The 20,549-nt window shown below is 42.0% G+C and overlaps 1 long non-coding RNA gene across 8 annotated transcripts in view; it reads right to left on the bottom strand.

Moving 5' to 3' along the window:
• Positions 1-6,518: 6,518 nt before the first annotated feature.
• The window catches only part of LOC309353633, a 99,949-nt gene continuing 85,918 nt past the window's right edge, over positions 6,519-20,549 (bottom strand). For 5 of the 8 annotated variants that reach the window (XR_014161941.1, XR_014161944.1, XR_014161948.1 and 2 more), the window contains one exon: positions 6,519-6,791. This is a non-coding gene — a long non-coding RNA (uncharacterized lncRNA). Of the gene's footprint in view, positions 6,792-8,529; positions 8,666-15,856; positions 15,948-17,711; positions 17,861-20,549 lie in introns of those variants that run through there. The other 3 variants (XR_014161942.1, XR_014161943.1, XR_014161945.1) reach the window with 3 other exon arrangements.

Genomic DNA, 20,549 nt, shown 5'->3' with positions numbered 1-20,549 from the left:
TGTGTGCTACTTTCTTTTAGGAATTGTTAGCTTTCTGCAAATTATCTTAATGTACTGCCTACATAGATAAACATGTGGCGTCTGGTTAATAATTTTCTGCAATATAAAATAAAGACCCTTAATACAGAGTAATATCTATGCTATTATGAAAATGTTTCTCATTTTTAAAAAATCCCCGACAGGAGCACAAAGGGGTTAGTAAGAATACTCTTTACAACTGAATTTTATTGCTAATAGCTTTAATGTGGCAAGCAGCTTATGTAGTGTGTCAACATAAATTGTTGTCCACTGTTGTCTCTGAAATTTTGGGTGAAGATTTATGGAATTATACAAAACTATTATAAATGTAATAAAATATTGAGGCATTAAAGTAGACGAAACTACCAAAGTATGGAGCAAGATGTTGAATCGCTTAATTCTGATCTGACTGCATTTATATTGCTTTTAAACATCTGTAACACAGTTTGCAAACATTAATATGTGTATGCACTTAATTTTATTCACTTGGAATTTATATCACAAGTCTGAATTTTGCCGTTGAGTACAGTATTTTTTTTAATCATCCCTGTAGCACTTTTGGAGAGTGCGCCATGAGTCGTGTATGACTAACATATCTTTCAAATAACCTTGTGAGACTATCATGTGATTTGTGGCTTGGGTGGGGATTTGAACATGGCCCTTGAATATGCAAACACTACACTCTATTCACTGCATTATACTGCTTTTGTAATTAGCATGATTGCTTTATCTTGTCTTCCAGGATATTAATCATTTTATGCTATTTGAATACATCATGGAGAAAATATGCCCATTAATTAAAATAGGTACATAATATAGCAATAATATCTCCCTTCCCCCCAAAGTAGAGCAAAAACTGAATGCCAAATTGTTATCCTGTTTTTGATCTTCTGTCGCAGTGTGCAGATTGTAACATTCTTTAGGAACCCAGAAAAATGTAGAGAAGTGGTCAAAGCAAAGTAAGGCTTTATTGTTGCATCAGTTTCAGTATCAGTCAAGTCCTTTGAGGTTTTTCACATCACCAGCACCCCACCACAAGAATCCTGTGGCAGATGTATGCATGTGTGCTACCCTCTCAAGTGCAAATATGCACTAGCTTTCTCAGTACTATACTCTAACCATGTATAGATCTCAAGCTTTTATAGTTTAGTATTTATATATGTTTATAATAGGCAGTTTCAGGCTAGCACGGACTCAGTGCACTAATCTCAACCTTTTCAAAAGACTTTTGAAGCTGTGGTGCTTTCCTGTTTTATATACCAATTGCTCTGGCAAATACCACGTGTTTAATATTAGCATATAAAAATGTGCATACCAGACAATATCTCAAAGGAAAGAAAATGAACTGGGGAATGTGTGATGTGCGCACAAAAGAAACATCTGTTAATAAAAATGGACCATTTGTTCACATAAAAGCAAGGCGGCAAGTCACAGAACTATATAACATTCCCCCATCTTCAAGTGAATAATTTTGCATGTACACAATATGTACATAAGCCAGCCCAAGGCTGGAAATGAAAAGTGTTTTGTGACCAGTGCTAAAAATATTTGGACGTTTCCTTTAAAATTAATAGCATAAAGCCTTGGGGCACTTAATTGTACAAAGTCTGAGGATAATGTGGGCTATTCATTTCCTTTATCCTAAATACCCAGTCATGCTTTTAATTCTTAGATATACTGTGTGCCCTTTCCAATATAATCAGCCTAATTTGTCTTCAGCTGCAAGCAAGTAAACCAAGCTTCATTTGGTTAAGCAAGCTAAGCAAAAACATTTTAAAATCCCCCTCACCCCACCCACCCACATATAGGTAAGTCAACAAGCATGCTCAGGAAAAATGTGTGATCTTGGGATTTTGGTTTGTGTGTGTTCAGGCAGAGGAGCAGAACTGCCTTTCATAAGGAAGCCAAAATTTCCTGCCCTATGGTATCTGTGAATATGACTAGCATTTCTAACTTGTAGTTTGGATACTTCCTATCTAATCCTGCTTATTTCATAAATCAATCAGACGGATGCCAACAACAGTAGTAATAAATATCGATATAATTCCTATGTCTTTCTTTGACTGTTTGAACATGCCTATTAGCATTCTTTATCCTTTTGACTTTTCCTTTCTCTTTGACTCATGCTTCGTTCAGAATTAAAGGATCTGAAAAAAAAAACTGAGGGGCTTGTGCAAGATAATTAACTCCCATTGATGATAAGAGTAATAAATTATAATTTATTTAAATAAATAAAACATAGCAGTACTTTGAAGAGGTGCTGATTTTCTTTCTGGGCTTTATGATTTGATGGCTGGGGGAAAAGGAGAGGCATTTTCACAGCAGTCTTTTGTAGTGCCTAGCAGATTTATTATGGCATACATAAGTCCACTTCTTTGGATGCACTTGCAGGTACATATGTACTTGGTTGGGTAGAATTATGGACAAACATACCTCGAGCCACCAAATGGCATCTTTCCTGGAACAAAGGTTGATCCAGATTCCTTCCAGGCCTTTGTTCTGCAATCACAATGAGGGAACCACCAGAAGGCCCTCAGAGCTGGACCTCAGTGTCTGGACTGGCCTTGAATGGGGGTAAGTGAGGCAGAGGCCTCTAGCCAGAAATACCAGAAATGTTCTTGTTGTGGGGAGGTGGGGGGTCTAGAAAGGATAGGGAATAATTGTAGAACAGCAGCAAGAACAGAAATGTAGGTGACACAATATATTTAAAGCTTTTTATTTGCACAGACAGACATAGCCATACAATTGCATGTTTCACCTCTGCACTTAATTGAATTGTAGCACATCTTAACAGCTGGGAAAAGATCAGGGAAGAGGCAGCCAAGGGCCTAGAGAGGATGAGGGAGAGTTTATTTCATTTAATACTAGAATTCTGTGTCATTCAGTATCACTGATGGAAAGGATTTCTTCCTGTAACTATTTATGGAATTCGCAGGCACAAATTGTGATGAGGACTACCAGATTGGAGGGCTGGGAAGGGGATTACACAAATGCCCAGAGACAAGGAGAAGAAATCTGTCTCTGGCTATGAAGACTCTATACAACCTCCAGGTTCAGAGACATCCTGAATTCCACCTGCTAAGAGGGCAAGCAACAGGAATGGGCTATTATTTCATTCATTCATGAATCCCATAAGGCATTCTGAAGTTAGTGACAATCTAATCTGGTTTGCTATTGGACCAGATGGGCCTTTGCTCTGGTGGTTTTTTTTTTTTTTTTTTGGACAGATACAGACCACCATCTGGTTCTACACAAGAATGTCATCTCTTGTGTATCTTGTGTGCACACGTGCAAAGCCTCTGTACATAGTGGCACTTACTTCTGAGTAAGCCTGCATCAACTTGTGCTGCATGGAATTTAAGAGCACAATCTCATATATTTACTAAGACACAAGTCTCAGTGTGTTAAATGGGGCTATCTCCCTAGTGTCTGTATATAGCAGGAGTAGGCAACCTAAGGCCCGGGGGCCAGATCCGGCCCAGTTGCCTTCTAAATCTGGCCCACGGATGGTCCGGGAATCAGCGTGTTTTTACATGAGTAGAATGTGTCCTTTTATTTAAAATGCATCTCTCTGGGTTATTTGTAGGGCGTGCCTGGTGTTATTACATGAGTAGAATGTGTGCTTTTATTTAAAATGCATCCCTGTGTTATTTGTGGGGCATAGGAATTTGTTCATTTCCCCCCCCCCAAAAAAAAAGTCTGGCCCACCACATGGTCTGAGGGACAGTGGACTGGCCCATGGCTGAAAGAAAGGTTGCTGACCCCTGGTATATAGGATTGCAGGTAGCCTAAAAATCCTTTGTGGTATGCAGTGTGTCCCTCCACCTTCCTTTCACCTCTAAAATTATTTCAGTTCTTCTACTAGAGCAAACAGATGAAAAGGATGAGTGTCATGGCTGTAAACGAAGACTCTGTGTCAAACAGGCAAAGCCAGGAACAACTCTTCAAGGGAGGAAAATTGCTCACATTTTTATTGCTAAGGCAGAAGGCAGACACCTTAATCACCATCTTTCTCCGGGGAAATAAACAGTCTGCCCGATTTATTTATTATATTTTCACTTGTGTCTCCTGGTTTTATCACTGCCATGCCGTTGAAAGCGCCATTGTGCATTTCGATGACATTATCTCTACCATTTGAAGGCCCGTATAGAGAAGCAGCAATAACATGCTGCCTCTGTCTTGTGGTGACCTCAATTACACATTCCTTCCTGTTCTTTGCCTGTTGGAGATGGTGCATTCGCTATCATGTAACACACCTGCCTTCCGATAGCAGAGAAGGGGGTTGGGGTGTAACTCAGTCTTATTATTATTTCTTTTGCTTCCTTTGTTTTCAGCCATTGGGCTGGCAAACAGTGTCTGCAGCTATTCAAGTCATTTATGGGATTTAATTTTGTAAAAAAGATTATTATTGATACATTTCTCTACTATTCTGAGATGTTTCCCCCAACAAACAGAGAGCGGATTATAGTGGGTGCTAAGCAATAAAGGCCTAGTTAGCTTAAGGTACCTTCAGAGACCAATTTCAACATAACCTTTTGCTTTTTCGATCCAAGAATTTGGACGTTCCCTTCTGTTTTAAACCTATGGAGCTGACATTTACTGAATCGGACCATTGATCTCCACTCTAGCCTGGCGGCATCATCTATCTATAAGCAGCGCTGCTCCATTTAGATGAGCCTCACCTTTTCCACCCTTCCCGCTCTCTGACTTCCTGAAGCCAGGCACTGAGATCTTTAGAGCATATGCCTAAAGGCAGAGGTTCCCATTTAACTCCCTCCCCACACTTTAAAATTGCTGGCGGCCTCAGCAGATCACTTAACCAATCCCCACACTTCCAATGTCAGCATATTTGTCTAAGCCAGAGCCATATCACATAAATCACAAGCCAGGCTGCTAAAAAGGACCTCTGTCACTGGCCAAATTTTAATGAAAAATTAGACTGCATTAACACCATATTATGGCAATCAAATAGGGCTGCAGGGCCTTGTTGGCTTGTTTCATAAGCTCTTCATTGCTGGTGCTAAATTACGTTTGTGTGAGCAGATGGGGCTTGTCGACCTGGGGAGGTAGCCCATCTAGGAGAAGGTAAACTCCTAAACCTGCACTGCCTTGTGGGACATCTTTGGGAGAAAAAATGGTTAAGGAGTAAACCCTACACAAATCCAGAGTGGAGTCCCTAAGATGGTTGGATGGCACCTTGTACGCCTCCTTCCAGGAACTCTTACAGCCAAGCTGGTGCCAAACGTATTGCTCTGCTTTCCTTTGACCACATCAGCAAGACTGAGAGGGGAGTTTTGTTGTCTGGGCAGTCCAGGACCTCCATACATACTTGAGCCCTGGGGAGGTCACTTCAATGCTGTTAACGCAGCAGTTTGACTTCACCTCCAGAGGCGCACTCCATTGCCTCTTAAGACAGACAGATGCCAACAAGTTGTGTGTGCATTAAATCTAGGCCAGCAACTGAGGTGTCCTGTGTGTGTGATTGGCTCAACTTCAGTAAGGCCAGTAAAGTGTTCTAAAACCTGTACGGTATTATGATAGAATTAGCCATGCCAATGTCTCCCAAAACTAATTGATAATCCATTTATTTCCTGTCACAACAAAATCAATAAAAATAAGAATATAACAATATAATTTCACAGGATACCCTTCTCCAACCTTGTGCCCTCCAGATGTTGCAGAACCACAACTCCCAGTGTACCTTACCCCTGGCCATAGTGGCAGGGGCTGATGGGAGCTGTAGTCCAAATAATCTGGATAGTACCTGCTTTGGGGGAAACTGAAGTAGGGCATATGCGACAGGAGCAATGCACAAATGTGAGACATAAAACATTAATACAGAGCAATAAAATGTTTCCAAATGTTATCACAATTGGCTCTACTCTTAGGAACGAAAGGCAAATTACAAATGAGTACAGTTAGCTTTATTTTGCAAAAGTTTGGCTTTTCTTGAACAAAGCTTGGCTAATTTGTAGGCCTCCAACTCCCATCATCCCTTGCCACCGACCATAGTGGCTGATGGGAGTTTTAGTCCAACAATATTTGGATAGTTACAGGTCTGCTCATATCCAAATAACATTTAAATACAAAACACCTGTATTATTATTTTTTTCAGTAGAAGAGGATTGAGAATTGGTGTCCAAAGGGAAGTTCATATTGCCTGGTAACAGTAATGATGACTCCATGATTAAAACTTTTTTCAAGAAGTGAAAATCGGGACACAAAAGTTGTTGAGTTGTGGTTTTTTTTTTTTTGCAAAATCTCCAAAAAAAGAAGTCTTTTACCTATTTTTTAAAATGAAAATCGCCCCAAACCAACAACACTTTTCCTGGACATTTTTGCTGCTTTTAAAAAATTCCGCCCAGAGGCCATTTTTGACAGGCGAATCTCAGCTATGTCCAGAAAATTCTGGACGTATGTCAGCCCTGGTATTACATCATTCAGAACCTGTACAGATTAGGGAGCACGTTTAAGTAAAAACAAATCCTTTAACAGTAATATAAATTAACAGCAGCCAGTTGTTATTTCCTTGTTATAAAACATACACAATGAAAATGGGTCCATCCAGCTTTCCTGTCCTGGAGAAAGGAGTTTTCTTGCTGAGAAAGTTGACTGCGGCAAGGGGCAACCCTGGTGTTGTGAAGTAGCCGTTCTGTTTTTGGCAACGGCCTGATTCACAACACCAGCTGCTGCACCGAGCCATACGTTTTAGATCTCACTTCTTTGTGCTCTAGGATTTAGGGCTCCTTGGTTATCTTCCTTCCTGCCCACACCTGCAAAGCAGAAATCAAAGATATGTCAGATGTTAACAAGAGCCAGCTAGCTTTCCCACTTTTTCCTTTAAAGTATTATAAACTATAGAAAATTTCCCCAAATAAAACCACTCACTTGATGCAGTGTTAATAATCTTCCCCTAAAACAAATTTAGTGAAGCCAAACTAATTACCGTATATGAGGCTGACTTTGCATTGTTTATTTGGTGTCTGATTTTCTGGCTTACCGTACCAAGTAGTTTGAAGGATATTCCAAAGATATCATGTGTGAAATGCTCAAATGCATGTAAGGGATGCTTAAAAAAATATTATATGAATAAGATTACCAGTGGCACTCCAGTATAAACAATTGTTCCAGAGTAAGTGTGTACCACCCTCTATTTTGACATTCACAATCACCTGCACAGATTGACATCCTCACTTCATATGAGTGCAGCGAAGTGTTGGGGAAGATTCACTCCTTTTGCTAAATTTAACCACTCTGATTTTGAGTGTAACAAGCTGGTTAACAGGCATTTATCACACTAATCGGTGTTAAATTCTCTTGGGTATTCTGAGGATCACTGATGCTATAAGGCAAATATCTTTTGGGGGCAGGTCTGTTCAGTGCAGAAACACTGTAAAAACCCTGGGGTTTTCAGCATTCCAACTCACTAAAGAGTGTTAATCTGAAGTGGGAAAACCACCCCATTCCCTCTAGCACCCACATGGACAATTCAAGGTCTGAATACGCAGCACTGGTCAGCTGGGGGAGGCATGACAGGACATTTAAAGAAGCTCATGCTGAGATGGGGGAGAGGGAATATGAAGGAGCGTGATAAAGTGAGTGTGGGGAAGGCTGTGTTTCTTTTTATATGAGTGAGCTGGGGTGGGGTGGGGAGAGCTGGGAGACCAGAGGCCTTGCAGAGTGTGCTAGTGCTGTAATGAGGACAAGACTTGGGCTACTTCAACTTCCTCTTGGAAAGCTCACCAATGAAACATGCAAATTGAGCATGCCCAATTTGCATATTTATAATTGACAATTATGCTGGCTAGGTTTCTGAGGCTGAGATATGGACAGCGCTAACAGAGCTGTCCACCTGTTGCCTAAATGCCGCTGAACGATAAAACCCAACCCTGCTAATGAACTAAGGAATGAATAGCAAACACCCCCATTGGCGTGCACATTATTGCTCATATAAAAAAAGTAATCAGAAATTTGGCTGCACTGAGTTAGCTGACAATGCAAGGGAGCTCTTGAGCTTATTTTTACACTGGTGGAGCAAAGCTGCATTTCCAAAGCTGAGGAGTATATAAACCACAGAAAATCAATTCCCACTTTCTCTGACTCCACCCCACCTCCAATCTTATGTCCATACTTTTTTTAAAAATGCAAATCTGTGGGTTTTGGTTGAAAGGAAAAATGTATATATTTCTTATGTCTGGCCTGCTGACTTATACTGTAAAATGAAATGGCTGTAACGGGAAGCATAAGGATAATGCAATCCTATATAAGTATGGTAGGAAGTAAGTCCCACAACTTACTCCCAGGTAAGTGGACAAAGGATTGTAGCCTGAATTTAACTGTGTGTGTTTTGTGTGCAGTTTTATTCGCGACGCCTTTTTCTTGAGAGAAAAGTCATTTGTTAAGAAAATGCTTCCTAGAAAATCAAGTAACCCCGAAAAAAAATAGCGCATTTTATTTTACTAGTATTTTGCTCTCACTCAGAAAAAGAAATGATTTGGAAAACAAATTTACATGTGCATTGGCTAGAACAGTCATTGAAGGGAAATGGCTGCTTCTGAGTTGCTTGTGTGGTACCAGCTATTTTTTTTTGTTGGCTTTTCTACGCTGCACAAGATTGACTGCACCAAAGAAGTTTGGCAGGATTAATCTGCAGAAGATAGAAAGACGACTGAATTAATAGGCTATTACCAAAGAAGGCGACTCTATTTGCATGAAATATTAATAGCACTAATAAACTTCTGGCAGATGAATTCCAGAGCATATGGATGGCATTTGTAGCCAGAAAATGAAAACCAGAGAATAGGTGACAGGGTATCGTTCACCACGACAAATTACAATTAAATTGTTAGATGGTTTGAGAGTTGCAAGCTTATGAATTGGCTGGGGCCTGTTTGGACATTTCTCCCACCTAAAGGGATTCTGCTTCAGAAGAGAGTGAGCATGTGCAGGTCTTCCCATACTCTTCATGGTGGAAAAAGGTAAACTTCTGAATGGGAGATCCTGTGGTTAAAATATCGCTCAAATTTACCTGCTCCACCTTCCTTGTGATGGAAGAATTAAGGGAGGGAGTATGCGGAGTGTGAAGACAAAAGACATGGATTTGCAAACTTCCAAATCAAACAGATCCATTTTTCAAGGAGTTGATGCTGGCTTCAATTTCTTGTCCACTAAGCCGCCTTGTTGAGACGTCAAGCTAAATCATAGGTCGCCAAGCTTTTTGGGATATGGGCACATTTGCGGAAGTACAGTGGGCACAAGTCATAAAATAGCTGCTATGGGGTATGTGTGTGTCATAACTCAAAATGGCTGCCACAAACAAGAGTAGAAAAAAATTACAGGACTATAGGATGGTGTGGGCAGGCTCCCCCATCCCCACTCCACAATAAATGGAAAAAGGTTGCCTACATTATCCATGGCTGTGCTTACTCCATTATTTTCTGAATGGAAGGGAGGCTGGGAGTCATCCAGTGAAATGTGGGCATGTTTTAAGGGGATGTTTTCTGTGTAGGAGAGATTAAGCCAGTGCAAACAGGAGCTGAGCAGGAAGAGCAAGCACCCTCTCGTGCACTGTTGACGTTTGAGGGGATATTTATTGAGATCTATCAGAAGTGCCAGAGGGTACTGCCAGGCACCCTGGCACTTGCCATGTTGGTGACCATAGTTTAGAATGTGGATTGGAGAACCTGTGGTCTCCAGATGTTGCTGGACTCTAACCAGGTCAGGGGTTGATTCAAGCTGTGATCCAGCAACAACTGGAAGGCCACAAGTTCATCAACATTGGTTGTGTGTGACACAAATGACCCAGGCAATTCTTGGCCTCCTCAATGCAGCCCCAAGGACTGAGGTTAACGCTAACATTAGTTGTGAAACAAGTAAAATTGAAAGTGCACAGATGAAGGGTTGCAGTGTGCGAGTTTACCTAGGCTCCTTCACATCATACTAAATGATTTTTAGCAAGACATCTAAATGCGGTTAGTGACACATTCCAGATTTGCTGCTGTCAGATGGGAAGTGTACAGTAGTACCTCAGTTTTCGAACATAATCCACTCTGGAAGACCATTCGACTTCCAAAACGTTCGGAAACTGAAGCAGTTACTTCCAAGTTTTCGGCGTTCGAAAACCAAAACGTTCGACTTCCGAGACATTCGAAAACCGAGGTACCACTGGTACTGGTTACCTAGAGTGGTTTGAGACGAATGGGTGGTTTGGACACAATTGTCTGGATTTGATTCAATTGCAATTCTCTCTCTCTTTCTTCCAAAGCAAACAAAGAGTCTAACTGAAACCAGAGGAAGGCAGCCTAACAGGCAGCTAGGTATATGATAAATTTATCTTGAATTTGTATAGATAGATAATCATAATCAGCAACTTCATTAACCAAGTAAGACTCAATTCTGCACTAATAGTTCACTCTGGATTTCGAGAGGTAGAAAAAGGTGCCAAAGGCAAAATTCCTTGAAAATTAAAATTAATTTCTCCCTGCCTCGTCTAAAACATAAATATATTCACCACCCTAGGTAGTATGCTGTATCCAAGCAACCTAACTGTGGCCAGTCTTTGGAATAGATGAGGCTTTTCACCAAAAATTCATCATGACAGTCCATACAGTGAGCGAAGAGTGATTTGCATCGGTCCCCGTTAGCCTTACATTTTGAGCAGCATTTTTTTTTAGCCTAAGTAAACAAGTTATTCCTCCCCAAGCCAAATGTCACAATTAACCTACCCTTTTATTCCCCGCCCCCCAAAAAAACTTAGTGCCTCATGAAATATGTACTACCCTTTGAGCAATGTCTGTCACATTTGTTTGGTCAAGTATCTCTCATCCTAGTCATTTTTGCTGCAGCTCCTTTTAATTTTCCTGCCTGATAATTAATATGCGTGTATAAGGGGCCTACTCAGAGTACCCCCACTTGACCCAAAATACAGCGTACTGCTGGTACAAATATATCCATACTATTTTATAAGGAACAGCCATTTACCAAAACAGAGCAGAAAAGTTATCAGCCCTATTCGTATGCACACAAATACTTTTATTTCTTTGGTAACAGTGGCCTAATAATTCTGGCCCCTCTTGTCTGTGATATCTTTATCCTCCGCAGGTTAATCCTGCCAAGTTTCTTAGCTACAGTGTATGTCACACAGTGTATAATATCCAACAATGCAATTTTGCTAATCCTGTTTTATGAGCTTTGTGGCCCTGTCTGGTCAATCCAATAGTCGTTAAAAATCTCATGGAAGGTTTTTGGCAAGATCTCTTTTTCCTACGTAGCTTGAATTAAGTGGTTTAAGAGCCAAACATTGTACTTGAACATCTGCCAATGTCCTTCAGACACAGAATGTCAAGATACTTAATTAAATAGGCCTCCAAACTCTTTCAGACACCCCACCTTATCCAGTCAGCTCAAACATACTAAGTAGGAGTGATATATATATATATATATATGTATGTATTCAGTCTTTTTCAGTCCATTCTCCACACAACACAAACGGTCAAGTCTCGGCACATTCATGGCCCATTATCTTAGAAACAGATTAAAAACAAACATGTAAAGACGGTCTCATTAACAGTCCTATTGTTGTCTTGTTTACCATTTAGTGGACTCATTACCATTAATTATTAGCGGAGGAAACGAGCAACACAGGAATGTTATTCTTTCCAGGCAAAATTTACATGTGTAAAGAAAGAAGCAAAGATACAGAATATCCGGGTTCTGTGCCATATCTCCATCCAGTTTCCTGAACAAACTGCACAAATCTTCAACCACTGCCACAACTAAAAGGACAGGGTGATTCATAATGAAGTATACAGTTTCCATTCAACTGTATACTTCATTATGAATCACCCTGCATAGATCTCCTGCATGGACGTGGGCAGGGGAGCAGCTGCCCCCCAAAATCAAGTAAATAAATAAAAATACTTAACTATAAGTAAAAATAATCAGAATATTTGTAACTGAAATACTCAGAGGTCACTTGGATGTGGCACATTCTAGCAGAGCAACTGGCAACCCAGCTGATCAACAGGCATGACTTCCACAAACTGACCAATTGTGTTGCTAGTAGCTCAGTTCTGGAACAGGATAGGTGGGTCTCCTACTCCTACAATAAATCTTGGCTTCACCCATGATCTTGCTGGACTGTCAAGTTACCTGCAAAGGCCCTTCTCTGTGTGCCCCCACCAAAGGAGTGGGTGCAGCCATGTGGGAGCGGGCCCCATCTGCAGAATGCCCTCTTCAAGAAGGCTAGCTGGTCCCTACATTGTGACATTTTCACCGCCAGATTAAGACATTTTAATTTCCCCAATCTATTCAGCTTTCAGGGACACGGGTGGCGCTGTGGTCTAAACCACTGAGCCTAGGGCTTGCCGATTGGAAGGTTGGCGGTTCAAATCCCTACGACGGGGTGAGCTCCCATTGCTCTGTTCCAGCTCCTGCCAACCTAGCACTTCAAAAACACCTCAATGTGCAAGTTGATAAATAGGTACTACTCTGGTGGGAAGGTAAACGGCGTTTCCGTGCGCTGCTCTTGTTTTGGTGTTCCGTTGCGCCAGAAGCGGCTTAGTCATGCTGGACACATGACCCAGAAAAACTGTCTGCGGACATACGCTGGCTCCCTCGGCCTGTAAAGCGAGATGAGCGCCGCAACCGCAGAGTCGTTCGCGACTGGAATTAACTGTCAGGGGTCTTTTACCTTTACCTTTATTCAGCTTTCTGGTGCTTTTAGTGTTCTTCACACTACTGTTTCCTTTTTTTATTGCTGGCTTTATTCTGATGCTCTTTTAACTGTTCTTAAGATTTTACGTCTATGCCCTTTTTATGGATTTAACTTCCCTTTGAGAATCGTCCAGAGTACCTTTCGCAGTATAGAAAAGGTGCAAATGAACACACAAAAACATTGGTGTTCGGATGCTAGTTGCCACACCAACCATTTCTGAATGCGAAACACTAAACAGAAGAATTGCCTCTTCCTTCTTCTCCAGTGTGACCTTATGTCATGGACTAATAAACTGCCTGTATATTTAAATTATACTTAAATAATAATAAATAAGTCAGGTTTTCCAGGCACAATGGTAGTGTTGTGTACACACACACACCAAGCTACATTTTCATAATGTTAACTTATCCTGGGTGTAAACTAGTGCAGAAAAACTTGATTGATTGAATGGTTCATAAATTGCAGTTGAAACTGTGAACTGTAAATGGCATGTTACCTCCCCTATGGCAGGATGTTGGCACAGGATATGCAGCTGATAGCACTCTCTCTCAGGCAATGAATTTCACATTATTTCATCTTGTTAAGAAATATACCTCCTTTAAATATCCTCATTTTTTTTAACTCAGCCGATAATTTAAACTGGCAGAACCAAGGCATAGAAAGGTTTTAATTTGTTTAACAGCGGAAGTACTATTCTCTTCCCCACTTTTATATGGTTGGATATTCTTTGTGGAGGTTTATATTGACAGACTAAGAAATACTGGTCTATTTTGGGCTTTGATGATGCCTATTTTCTTTCCTATCTCCTATTTTTTAAAAATAATAATAATAATAATAATAATAATAATAGTAGTAGTAGTAGTATTTTGAGGAATTTTAGTAACAAGTGGGTGACTTGTTCAGTAAAGTTTTTGATGCAGCCTATTGTCAATTATTATCCTGCTCAGTTCAGAATGTAGAGCCCTATTTCCATATCTCATCAATCTTCACATTCTCTCTGTGAGGATCAGCCATTTCTAAGCTCACCACCCACCCCTGCTTTGTTTGCTTAATGCAAATTGTACACCCTCTGATCACTGGTTCCTACTCAAGATGGCTAGATCAGTGTTTCCCAACCTTTTTTGGGCAAAGGCACACTTGTTTCATGAAAAAAATCTTGAGGCACACCACCATGCCAGATGGGGAAAGGTCACTTTTTACTTATGTAAAAAAAAAAAAATAGTAACAGCATAGAAGGTAATGGTTAGGCTAGCATCCCTCTTCCAAATATGCTAGGTTTTTATTTGCAGGGACTGTTCTACATGGGAAAGCATTCAGCACTGTCATTCTCCCATCTGCCATCTGAATTGGTACTATTCTGGGTCAACTTACTCTGCTGCATGTGTAGATGAAAATGGCACCAAGTGTGGGGGAGGGGGCAGAACAGGTTTCAGATACAGGATATTAAGCATACACGTACTTCAGATTGAACTGGTTGCTTGCTTTGCAAGTTTTCATTTCCCAAATGACTGCCTTGGCAAGCGCAATACCTACCAGGCTCAACGCCGGTCTCGCGCTGCCGCTTCCCGCGCTCTCAAGGACCCGGGAGGAGGAAGGCGTGAAGGGAATCCCGAAGGCGCGAAAACCTCGCGCATGTGCAGGCCTTCCGCCTGCGACAGCCCAGTAGGCCGGCTGAAGCGAGCGGCGATGGGATGTGGGAGCTCGCTCGCTCGCCGCCCTGCGTGTGCCTATGTGGGGCACGTTACAGCCCCGTGACATCAGCGCCACGCAGGCAGCCAGGCAGGCAGACGGCGAGAGCCCCGCGCTAGTGTGCCGCGGAACACCGGTTGGGAAACACTGGTCTAATGATGACAATTTGGCCCTCTCTGAAGTGCTTCTCTGCAAGATATGGTAGGGTGTGTTACACAAGTAAACACTTGGAGGGTATGATAAAGAGAGCATTCCAAGAGTGACTTGGGATGCTATGAAGATGCTGCAAAAGTGGGCATGTGATTATTGCACGCCTTAAGCTAATGCTGAATACCCAAGAGTGTACAACTGGACTGCTGAATCCTAACTGGGTGTACTGAAAAGATGCTGGATGAGACCCAGACCAATAGTACCTGCAAAAGCAGCGTTATTAAAAGCAGCTTTCCCTTTGAACATCTCTTTGTTCAAAGTGCATCTGAAAGCCTAATGACCCACTGGTTCCTTAGGAGTGAGCTTTAATGCAAGGATTTTGATGTTAATCCATGGATCAGATGCGTGTGTGTGGATAATCGCATTGTTGGACAGTCCTTTCTGCCTGTTGGCCGTTAGCCAACGACCCCCTCCTCCGCCTGAATGAAATGTGCCCCGTGGGAGCGTTGGGACATCAGAACCACGAGTTATAGTTATAGGCACGTCCCAGGGCGAAGCAGGTTTGGAGGGAGGGGGGTGCCTAAGAAACTATCGACGGGGTTGGCGAGGCGGCGTTCAGACTGGGCTGCAAACAGCAGCTGTGTAGCCTGGCCATAGGAAAGGCGAGCAGCTCCTTTTATTTCCTCCCTCGCAGCTGATTCCCCTCTCTCCCGCCACCAGATTGTGAAAAGGCTCGGGATTCAGCTTGAGGAAAACCCCAAGTCCCCACATTTCTAGTTTCCCGCGCCCTTTAAAGGGTGATACGAGTCCCACGGCAGGCAGGCAGGCAGAGCTGGGACGGGGGTTTCCAGGGGACACGGCAGCTCCTCGAAAGGCTTCTCTCGGCTGCGCTCAATCCTCCTCGGAGAGGATTTCCCCTCCGGTCCCATGCGTTCGTTTGGGGGAGCCCTCCGGCTGCTCCCTCTCCCGCCGCGCAGGAGCGATGCCTCTCTCTGGCTCTCCCTCCGCGCAGGCTGAGGGAGGGAGGGGCGCGTGTGACCCGTCTCTGCTGGGAGACCAAACCCAGCGAGGCAGAGTCGCGCGGAGGCGCCCAGGCAGCGCTGCCGGCTGCGAGGAGGAGCGCCAGGCAGCAGCAGGAGGCGCGGCTTCTCCTCGCCGCCGCCGCCCCGCCTCTCGCCGCCCGACTCGCCCGCCTCCCTCCAGGCAACATCTCGCGGCACACCAGGCAACGTCCGGCGGCACACTAGTGTGCCGCGGAACACCGGTTGGGAAACACTGGGCTAGATTACCTGCAGTATCAAAGGCAGTCATGCCTCTGAATGCCAGTTGCTGGGGACATGGGGGGGGGAGTGGTTTCTGCAGATTTTTCCACGCTCTGAGAAAAGACGAAAGAAGCAGGATTGCAATGATTGTATGACAGCAACCTGTGGATGCTCCATATAAGTGAGTGAACAAAGGCAAGTGAATAAGTGAGTGAACAATTGCACAGCAAATGCTGTGAAAACACCCCTTGTCCAACATATTATTAATTGGGATGCAGAATTATTTAAAAAAATCACCTCGGAATTTAGCATCCAACTGCAATGTGAATCATGCAACAACTTCAGCATTGGCTTGATGGATCTGAAGGATCTCTGTGAAGACCAGCACTCTTGACTCCCACAGTCGGCTGCTTCTAGGAAGCTTGTAAACAGGACAGGTTAGGCACAGTCTAGCCCATGGGTAGGCAAACTTAGGCCTGGGGGCTGGATCTGGCCCAAACGCTTTCTAAATCCGGCCCGCGGACAGTCCGGGAATCAGCGTGTTTTTATATGAGTAGAATGTGTCCTTTTATATAGAATGCATCTCTGGGTTATTTGTGGGGCGCAGGAATTTGTTCATTTCCCCCCCTTCAAAATATAGTCCGGCCCCCCACAAGGTCTGAGGGACAGTGGACCGGCCCCCTGCTGAAAAAGTTGGCTGACCCCTGGTAGCCTCTAAACTTAAGATCTTCTGTTCTTAGCCACAATGGCTAATGACTATTGGCAGACACAACTTCCTTGAAGTATGTTGGAATCTGGGTGTCCTTCATTCTATTATCTGAGTCAAGATTTCCAACGAATTACTGAAAATATAGAGAGATTCTTGCTAAAGCAACTTACAGTGGAATAATAGTAACAGTTGTTGCTATTATTCAGGGTACAAATCATTCAAAATATCCGTATTCTCTTTCCTAAGAGGAAACACGGGATGAGTGCCACCACCCACAAGGATTGTGGCCCAAAGAGGGCCACTGAGAAACGAGGGAAATACCAGAATGCTTGTGATAATTTCCAAGGGCTGCAGAAATGCAACAAATCTAACCGGGGTGGAAAGACTCCTCCCAAAATAGCCTAATCAGGACTGAGCATGTTCAGCAGTCCCAGAATGGAGAGTGATAGCTGGAAAAGAAAAGCAAAATGGGAAGGGAACAGTTGGCTAGAAAATGAGTGCTCTGTTTAGAAGGAAGCACACTCTGCAAGAGTTTCAGGTCCCACTTGTCATTTCTGTACTATAAAATACCAGAGGGGATGGAGAAAGGTTAAAACGGGCATTTTCTCTTGCACTCTTTCACTACCTGAAAGAGCAATGCCATGAACTGACCAAGCCCATCCATGCACCCATTGAATCATTGGCATTTACTGCCTGGTATAAAAGGAGAAAATGAGTTCTGCCTTTGTCTGCTGCTTCTCAGCCACAGGCGGCTAGTTTCAGACAGCGGATCAATGCACCGTTCCTTGGGCGCCAAGGGAGTCTGATATAAGGAAACTTACGTAGAGGCTCCACAAAGTGACAACCGCCTCAAGCTGTCAGATCAAGTCCTCCTCCTCCTTGTCGCCCTGCGTCTAAATGGCCGTCATAAAATACGTTGCATTTGCCTGCCAGCCAGCCATATTGGTTTTGCATGCACTCTCTGCTAATTATAATGAGGAATAATTAAGCTATTTGCTAAATTAGCAGTTCTCGCCCTATAGCCTCGTGGCTGGGCAGAGGTCCACGGAGAGGGTTTGCCACGCTACCTTGGTGAGAATTTGTGCTGACAGAACAGTCCATTCGTCTTTGCGTCTTCAGACAGCTGTGCTTACCTAGCAGAATGTAAACATCTTTGAACTTTGCTTACTGGATAAAATGAAGCATTAGTTTCCTCCTGCATTTCCTCCTGCAAGATCAATCATATATGTAGGCTAGACACAGCATCCCTGTGTTTGTAATTAATCTCGTAAAGGCAGAACATCTCTGGATCGATTGCTTGCTATATTTGTCTGCAGCCTTCGAGAGGAAAAAGGGAATCGAGGGAAAGATATAAGCAGTGAGAATAATAATCACTTCTGATCTGGATATGAAACACGCATGTAGGCAATCTATATTATAGACATACAAAACAGGAATATGCCATTGTGTCAGCTGATTCATTGCTGGAGTTGTCATTTAATAAAAAAAAATTAAGCTTCTAGTTCTCATATGGGAAGTTGGGATTATTTCTAGGTATGCCAATGGAGATAAACTGATCACAGAAAGGTTAAAGGTTTTGTCTTGATATACTCTGCAAAACGACATGCAATGGGGTTTTGAGCTGGAAAGTTCTTGATTTGTTTTTGCCTTGTGCTACTAAGTTTCAAACCAAATAATCTGAATTACTGTAAACATCCACGAATAGAAGAGCCTGTAGATAAAACATTTGCTTTTCAAATCTGTAAGGAACCAAACCCAGTTTTGTGCAAGGATTATTATGCTGTACAAATATTTAAAATTTGCCATTTGTGGGGAAAATGCCTGAAAATTAAGAGAAAGAAAAGGGAACCTTGTAGAAAATGTGGCTTGTTTTGCTTTCTGTTAATGTTCTTTCCTTATGATACTTGATGGCAGTAGAGAAAGTGGACAAGATGTCGATTATTAGGGTAAAGTTGAACAATTTTACAAGCATGAAGGGAATACTTGGACAATCCTATTCAAGAATTACAGGATGTACAACTGTTCATGAGCCGCTTCAGGCTATGCATATATTTATGAATATACAATCCTTCTTTTGAAATGGCGCTGTGCTGTTCGATTCACAAGAGAGTTACAATAAATGCTTAATGCTGAAATGAATTCAGTGATCCCCTCTTCCGTGAATTAAATGGCAGGAAGACTCAAAACTGTTTTAACACACCAGAATAGAGAGAGATCAGACTCTCACAATGCAACTCTATAAATGTCTACTCAGAAGTAAGTCCAATGGAGCTCAATGGAGCTTACTCCCCGGGCACAGGATTGCAACTGCAGTCTCTCCCCCACAAATCAACTCTTGAGTGCACTTTTCACTGCAGAATTCACACAGAAAAAGACTGCACTGTAAGTCTATTTGATATCATAATGTGCCTGGTCGCAAATAACCTCCCCAGATTTCAGCCACTTATTATTTTTAGGTTTTCTTTCTGTATACCAAAAGCATATTGGGCAGCAAGCATCCCCCCAAATTCCAACCAAATTATTTTATTTGGGAGGGCGGTTTTTTATTTTTCTATTTACCTCTTGCAATTTGTTGGGGCAAAGACTTTCCAGCAAAAGTGATCCAAAGAAGTAGGTGTAAGTGCCCAAACATCATTTTCTTTCTGAAAACCCAAAATGCTTTTTTCTACAGATCCCTGCACACTTGGGGCACATTTTTTTAAAAACCCACCCCCCAATGAGGAAACTTTTACAAGCAAAAGCTGATCCAGGGAAGGGAATTAAGTTCCCTTCTTCTAACACGACTTTTGTTTTGGGACACTTAACTACTAACATAATACATTGGAATATGATTTGGTATAGTAACTCCTCGTCCCAAAATTTCTAAGGGGGTTTGTTTTTTGGGGGGTTTTTGGCAGTGAATTTTAAAAGTTTGGTCTAATGTTTGGTGCTAAAGGGCTGATTCTCACAATGGGATTTCTCTAGACTTTCTTCCATGCTGTCTTAGGAATGCTGAGTTTCCATTAGATTTTTGGATGTTACTGTAACTCCAGTACTGACCTGTGCAGTGTCTTCTGAAAAGCTCATCTGGCTATGTACTATGAAAGGCAACAATTCATGGCTTTCACACAATCAGCTGAACACACATTAGCCTGAATTAAAATCAACGGTGCTCATATATTAGAAAGTTATAGTCCGATATTTCCATCATATCAGATACTTCAACACAAATTATGTTTTCTTTTGATCATGATTGCTACTTTGGGAAAGTGAAGTATGCTATATTGAGGATGGTAATACTGTATTCAAACAGCTTTAAAATGTTAATATATAGTTTTTAGTTGTTGTTTTACTCAAGCCCAGTGCTTTTTTTTCTTTAAAAAATGATTAGGGGTGCTTTCATTTTGACTCAAGAAAATCGCCATTTTATAGTTCGAATTGAGAAAAATAAATACAGTAAATGGATAAAAGTACAAAGATTCACAAAATGTTTAGGGGTATGCGTACCCCTGCATCGCCCCAGAAAAAAAGCACTCATCAAGCTTATATTCAACTTACTTCAGCATATAATACACTTAGGATTTTTATGAAAATGGATTTTTAACTGAATAATATTAGCCAATCACCCAACAGTACAAAACCATTATATGCTTGCATAAGCTATAAAATGCAAATATTCAGAACATGAATTTTCACCATTATTCTTAAATGAAAGGCTAGACGATTTTAAAATGGCCATCCACACAAAACATTATCAATTTATTTTGCCCAATCTGCACATGGATGAACATTGGAAACATCCTTTGAGCAGCAATACTTGTTCCCTTCGGAAAATGCATGGATTTTTTAAAAAAATGCCATTGTTTCCAAAGCATATGCTAAAGACAACTAGATTTGGGCCATCTTTGTTGGAGAAAATACTTGCAGAACCCTAATAGCGAGTCTGGCTGGTATCTTTAAAAAAAAAAAAAAGTCAATGTTCTTTCTGCCTGTTCATTGTTCAGAGAAATTGCTAACTAAATCAAGG

This window comes from Podarcis melisellensis (assembly GCF_964234715.1).
Source record: "Podarcis melisellensis genome assembly, chromosome: 12".
NCBI classification, from domain to species: Eukaryota; Metazoa; Chordata; class Lepidosauria; order Squamata; family Lacertidae; genus Podarcis; species Podarcis melisellensis.
The sequence above is the reverse complement of the archived record's forward strand: the minus strand, read 5'-3'. Positions and strand labels throughout refer to the sequence as shown.